The following is a 6,998-nucleotide window of genomic DNA, read 5'->3' as shown; positions in this document are numbered from 1 at the left end:
ATGTAAAACTATAGTTGGGCACCCATCTATGCAGATTTTTAACACATTTTGGATTTTTCTCCTGATTCTCGCGGTAAATATACATTGTATGTTTATTAGCAATTTCTGAAGAAGTGTTTGGGTTTGTAAATGTTTTTTGCAATTTACCTTTTTTTTTTTAATTTATCAAAGGGTCAATCATGTAGATAAAGCGGGTGAGATGCACGTCTGCGATCCGTATTGTATGCCGCCATCTTTTCTGTAAACAGAGTCACTGGCAATGGCAGATGGTGGAAGGAATGAAAGGCAGATGGAAAAATCACATCCAACATGTTTATCGTTGTCAAGTTTGTATTGGGGGGGGGCGGATCTGGTCCCCTTGGGTTAATGAAGAACACGAAGGAAATTTGCACATGCACCAAGTGCAAGTTTGATGTGTTAATACAAATCCAGTCGGTTGGCTGACCCGTGACGGTGTCGACTTTGGACAGCTTGATGAAACCACTATTTTTATATCACATTGTTTTTTTTTTAAGTCACGATAAAACGTATATGGAGTGATGAACGTATTGCTGTTGCTATGGTTACATGTGCGTCAGTGTCGAGAGAAATTCGAGAAGGATGTGTGTGTGCGTGTGTGTGTGTTTGCGTGCGTGTGTGCGCGTACAAGAGAGTGACAGTGAGAACACAAAGTGGCTAAGAAACCAGAGGAACGCACACAACTTTGTGACCTCAGCAAACACGCCTGTCAGAATGAAGCAGACTGTGCATGTGCGCGTGCGTGTGTGCGTGCGTGTGTCAGACAGACAAGAAGATGAAAATGAAAGGAGAAAGTATTTTGGTGCATACGAAAACAAATGTATTAGTTGTAATCATGTCGAGGTAATCGTTTTACTTTGGAATGTACTTGGGGAAGCGGACCTTGATGAAATGCTCTTCAGCGATCGCGCCAACCGTGAAATCTTATAAATATTACCGTGTGGCGGGGAAAGTCGCACACATGCACTCACAAAAATGCTGACACTCGCTCCTGACTCAGCATTTTTTGAAGGGAAAACTTGGCAGATGCACGACAGGAAACTTGCAGCTCGTCCTCTTTATTTTTTTTTTCTTCCATTTCTTGATTTGAAGTAACACGAGTGGGATTATGTAAATGATGTGTGTGTGTTTGCGTATTGTGTCGTAAATTTATTCTATGCGAATAACCTGTCTTGATCTTTTCTGGAGGTCCAAACTAAAAAAATAAGGTGGCGGACAGACTGGTCAGGACTGCAAAAGTGAAAGTATTCTAATAGCGTCTGAAATGTAAAACACGGCAGCAGCGCTGTTGGAGGGGAGGAAAAAAATCCCGCAGAAACACACAGCGGAAAAATTAATTGGAAATTTGGCTGCAGGCACTGCTCGTCCATTGTTGGAATTTGACCCAAGAGAACACGAAGCAGCCGAGACAAGCCGAGCAGGAGAGCAAGAAAAGGGAGGGGGGGGGGGGGGGGGCTGGCATATTTTACCACCCGACGTTCGCGTTGGCATTCCTTTTGAGGAAGACCACCCAAAACGACGAGAACGAGCCGTGTTTGTTCTTCACGATGATTATTCTACAAATTAAGTGGTCACAGGAGAGCATGCAAGTTTGTTTGAGCGCATCTACAAACAGTTTTGGATATATAGATGTTAAATGTTAAACTGTTCCCCCACTCACCCCCACTTCTAGATTTTCATGGGCGTATGGCTAATACACGTGCGAGTGATGTTTAGGTAGCTAGCTATGCGCTACTCCTCAAAAATGCATTTTGCCTCCGGACAGTCCTCAGCTGCTTTAGAGTGCCTAGTTGTGGGCTGCGAGTGCATGAATGTAACATAGAAAAAGACAGGATGGTGAAGAAGGGAGTTATTAACATTTTAGAATTACTTGACACCTAGCATACGGGAAGCGGCTTGCGCTGGCTTTTAGAGTGCCTCGTTGTTGAGGCGTAAAAAAAAAAAAGCTTTGCGAAAATCCCCGCGGGATATGTTCCTGTCGCCAGATGCTTCAAGCGGGGATATTTTTGTGACTCAAACTCAAATTATATGTCGGCATAAGAAAAATAGATGAAGTAGCATCCATGTTTCTAGGTCATAGGAGTAATATTTGATTGACAGTTGAGCCGTGTTTAAAAAAAAAAAAAAAATCATGATTTTTGAGCCTCATTTGACCTGATATCAATTTTAATTTTTCACTTTTCTTTGTGGTGTGTTAAATTTACAAGACTGTTATTTACACTTTCCAGGGACTTTAATAATAGTAAGTGGGCATCTGTGCACTTTTGCCAAATGACATTTTATTCAGATCTTTCTTTGCAGTCTGATTTTGAATGTATTTCTTTATTTTCAGTCAATTATCACGTGATAGAATGTTTGCTTCCTTCTGTGGTGCAAACACAAGCGAGATTTAGAAGATTTGGAAGGTATCATAAAAACAAGGGAATACTTGCCAACTTTATCTTACATCCACATCAAAGCAGGCATTGCCGAGTCCGAAGTCTGAACGGATGCGCTGACTTTTATTCGTCCTCCTCTTTTAAGGTTATCCAAGAAGCATCTGAATTCACCTTGTTTTTTTTTTTTTTTGCCGATCTATCCAGGATGTGTAATGGAATACTGTATTTTATGAGGCGTTGGGGCTGCTGCTTGATGTCGACACGTTGCCCCCGCTCGACATTCCCTCGCTCTCCGGGTTTATGTGACCGTGAAATGCGGTGATTGATGGTGCGCTGGCCACATGAACACAAACATGGCGTCTCACTTTCAAGATGACTTGACCCACATTTTGGCGACGCTTTTCCGTATAAGGCCAACGGGACAGGACAGGGTCCCGCAAGGTTGCACACGTCCCGTTTCATGTCATTGTTCATTTGCGAAGCAGAAACCAAATTGTGCTGAGCGGTTCTGGCGTTCGGGTTTGAACGCGCGCCACGGCATTCCGGTGTGGATTTTGTCCATAATGACGTAGAAAACGAATGCATGCAATATTCAGTGAAATCAGACAGGCTGACATGTTCAGGATTGTTCGAGCCCGGTGGAGGTCTGGTTGGTATTTGCGACCCATTAAGACCGAACTCAAGGAGGATTTAGATGCCTATTAATGGGTTGTTCTGCGGGTCACAATGCATACGTGCGACCGACGGCTCATCGACGACCCAATTAACATCGAGACTGACGCCGTCTATTCTCAGCCGGAGACATGCCATTCGAAGAGTTGTCCGCCTTTTTCGCAGATCGAGGGCAGAGGCAGGTCAAGCTGGATTTTATGGGCGCGTTTACAACGCAACAAGCTGGAATTGGAGACAGTTTATGTCCGAGCAGCCAATTCCCGACTTCGTTCGTTGCCCTTGATTTTCATGAAACGATCACAAAAACTGCTGTTTTCGCCAACAATGACAAAATAATTTCGTTGATGCGCCTTTTTTTTTTCCATGACGATAACATGACGGTGACGATAAAAAAAAAATGTCTTGTGGATCACTTAAAACGTGACAAGACGTAAGAGTTTTCTTTGATGAGACGAGACGAGACGGGATGAAAATATCAGTGAGTCGTCTGTCGGACGTTCACAACCAAGTCCTCTTAACAGATATCTTAACATACGGTACTTATAACCAGAGCTGGGCACTTGACCCTTTTTTGTCGTTCAGTCCCCCGCCCTCTGTACTGTTCCAGCCTCGACCCTCCGGCCTTACTCATAAAAATTGTCGGCCACCGACCCCGCCTCCCAACACGCATGACGCCGCCACAGGAGAGATGCTAACGACAGAAGTTTATTTAAACATCATTAGCTGGATAATTTACTATTCAAATCTGCTTACCTAATTATGGTCTTATTTGTCTCCTTCTTCGTCTTTCTTCTTCTCCACAAACGTGCCCAATGCCACCGTTGGTGTTACACAATACTATAAAACTTTATTAATATCGCGCATTTCGCAACAGCTGGAGCTGTAGCAACGCACTTTCCATACGGTGTAATATAAATTAGCGGTAAATTAGAACCCAAATTGAAAGACATAAACAACAGAAACCAGAAGAACAGCGACAGCCTCATGTGGAGTCGAAAGCTAAAGAATGAAAATGCGTCTTCGAACGAGTTTTAAAAGTGGACAGAGAGGGGGCTTAACTAAAATGTTTCATCAAAGACCAAAGTTTTGTTTCCTAAGACTAAAACTAAAAGTAGCAGCGCTATAAATGAGAATTGAGAAATCGTGGCATTGTTTCGTGAAGTTATTCAGGGGTCATGCACTGCGGAAGACTCACACGAGTTTTGACAGCTGCGTACGACTTCAAGTGACTTTCCTGATCCCCTTTCACTTTAATACTTCCCTTATGGAGCATTAGCTCAGATCCGTGTTTTCAAATGTGGAATTATAGCTAGGATGTCAATACACACTGTTGGCGATTAGCGTGGACGTGCGTGTCGAGACGCTTTACCCTCAGCAAAAGGGGAAAAAAATTCAACTATGACCTTTTACATGCGCAATACCCGATCAATCCCTCAGACGCATATTCAATATTCTTTTTGTCCTTCTGACATGCGTGAACGACAATTAGCACGGTCACGATCAGACGCATTCGTCATCAAGGGTATTAATAAGCGTTCGTTAGATGAGGCAAGCAGTATTGCAGCATGTGCGCACGACAGTTGCTGCAGGCCCATCTTTCAGCAAGCTATTAGCTGGCAGCACGCCAGCCTCGACTCAAATTCACACGACCAGTTATTTCTGTGCGTGCGTGTGCATGACACACCATGTAAGGTTTGGTCTTGCTGGATGGAGGTGAGAGCGTTTGCGACAGCTATGACGCGGTCCAACAAAGTTCATGGAGAATGCTCGGAATGAAGTGATGAACTCAAGCTCCCCCTCTACCTTTTTCTCGGCCAATTAAATACTAGAAGATGATTTTGATGTATCATATAAAATATTTGCATCCTGGAAGCACTTACCTCAGGTCAAAGCTTTCCAACATGTGGCTAAATCACTGCTTTTTGCAATGTCTAAATGGGCATGTCGATTAAAAAAAAAAAAAGTGCGTTTAGAAAAATAAAAGTTAGCAATACGAACTGTGCTTTTGGAAATTCTCAGATGTGAAAAAAAAAAAAAAAATAGTGCTGTCAAGCGATTACATTTTTTAAACTAATTAATCGTGCAAAAAAAAATCTGTAATTAATCGCGATTAATCGCATTTTTCCAATACTATTTTTTGTGAAGCTTTCAACAGGTTTTTACTTGTACAATATCTTGTAATTTATGTCAAATCACCAAATCTGAAGTTTATTTTAAATCAGAGATGATTCTAATTGCTTTCTTTGATCCTTGAATATGATCTCAATGGAGTCATCTTCTCAAATTCTCAAAATTTACACAGTACATTTAGTTGTAAACACCACACTCCAGCAGTGTTAGTTTGCAAGGCCGAGTGGTAATTTAAGCAGGTTATTTTGTTCTGAGATGATGAGCTAAAGATGTACAGCTAATACGGTACAATGTTAAAACCTGACTTTGCAAGATATGCAAATTAATTTTTGAAATAAATAAAACTGAGTTAACTGAGTTAAAATATTTAATCGCGTAGATTAAAAAAAAATTAATCTTGAGTTAACGCTTTAATTTTGACTGCCCTAAAAAAAATACAATAAAATACATAAAAAGATTAATTTGATTAATATAGAGGATGCCACAGTAGTTATGTTTGATTGATGTTAGCATCACGCGGGAGGAGGGTCTTCCTTGGAAAATAAATTTCCTCTATAGGGGATCCCTGGTTGAGAACCTCTTACTAAAAACACCAGAGTTAAAGCTAGATTAATAACCGCAATCACAAAGATCCAACAAATCGGTTAAATACTCCGTTTGAGACAACTACATTCCATTCAAGTTCAAAATTTCACGCCCTTGTGGTCTCTTGTATTGTTACAATCACAAAAGCGAACAAATTCCGAATAGAACAGCAAGTGCTCTGTTCTCCTTCCAAACACACACACACGCACACGCGGTCTCCATGTTCGTACACACATTCTGAATTTGGTGCATAAAAGATGCAGAGTGCAGTACAGCGGGCGCTTCCATCTGTGGGATGTGCTATGTCAGAAATCCAAAGTGAGGCCTCACTGTGCTCACTCAGGTGTTGCTTTTAATAAACATTATTTGCTTTGCTGGGCCCAAAGAACAAGATTGGAGTAAAAGCAACAAACATGCAGCGTTGATCCAACAAAATGTGCCTGGCAGTCAAGACAAAAATTTGGGTGTGAAGCGTGATGCCTTTTTGTTGTTTGTGGATAAAAGAAAAAGTGCGTACAAAGTGTCAGTCACATTGTTTTCCCTCATGTCAACTAGCTATTTTTTTTAAAATATGGGAGTAAATTAGGGCAATGCGTTAGGTTAGCTTGAGCAATTGAGGAATGTTTGTAAGTTATCAATCATCATTGATTAACTAATTAAAAACTGGCTACGTTTTTTTTTTTTTTTTGCTGGAATTAATGAAACAATAGTTAGCTTGATGGAGCGTTGACATTAGCTAGCAGGCTATCTTAAATTGAGCAAAAGACAACCAAACCAGTTGATTTAGCCTCCCTCACACAGGTTTCGCTGGATTAATTTTGATAATTTTCATTTTTTTGTGTTTTTTTTTAAAATACTTTGAAAAGTTTTGTTCTGTTTTCAGTTCAGGTCAGTGGTAGTCACTCATTAGTCATACCTATACAACCATGATGAAGAACTCTAAACAGTCACAAAATAGCATTTAGCTTTAAGACAAAAAAAAAAAAATCCAACATCTGCTCTAGTGAGGAAAGTCCTGGTTTTTCGGGAACGAGAACATGATGGAGCAGATGGAGCTCGTGTAAACATTCAGTGTTGCTCACAATGAAAAATAAGAAATAACATCACCTGCTGGGGAGAACAAACTCGCTGCCATTGTCCATCCGTTCTCAGCTCACCACAAAATGTCTCAGGAATGGCGCAGGGAGCGAGCACGAGCTGAGGAAGACAATCGCT

The sequence above is a fragment of the Idiotropiscis lumnitzeri genome, chromosome 3 (genome assembly GCF_059441095.1).
Source record: "Idiotropiscis lumnitzeri isolate Australia: NSW breed Sydney's pygmy pipehorse chromosome 3, RoL_Ilum_1.0, whole genome shotgun sequence".
Taxonomy (NCBI): Eukaryota; Metazoa; Chordata; class Actinopteri; order Syngnathiformes; family Syngnathidae; genus Idiotropiscis; species Idiotropiscis lumnitzeri.
The sequence above is the reverse complement of the archived record's forward strand: the minus strand, read 5'-3'. Positions refer to the sequence as shown.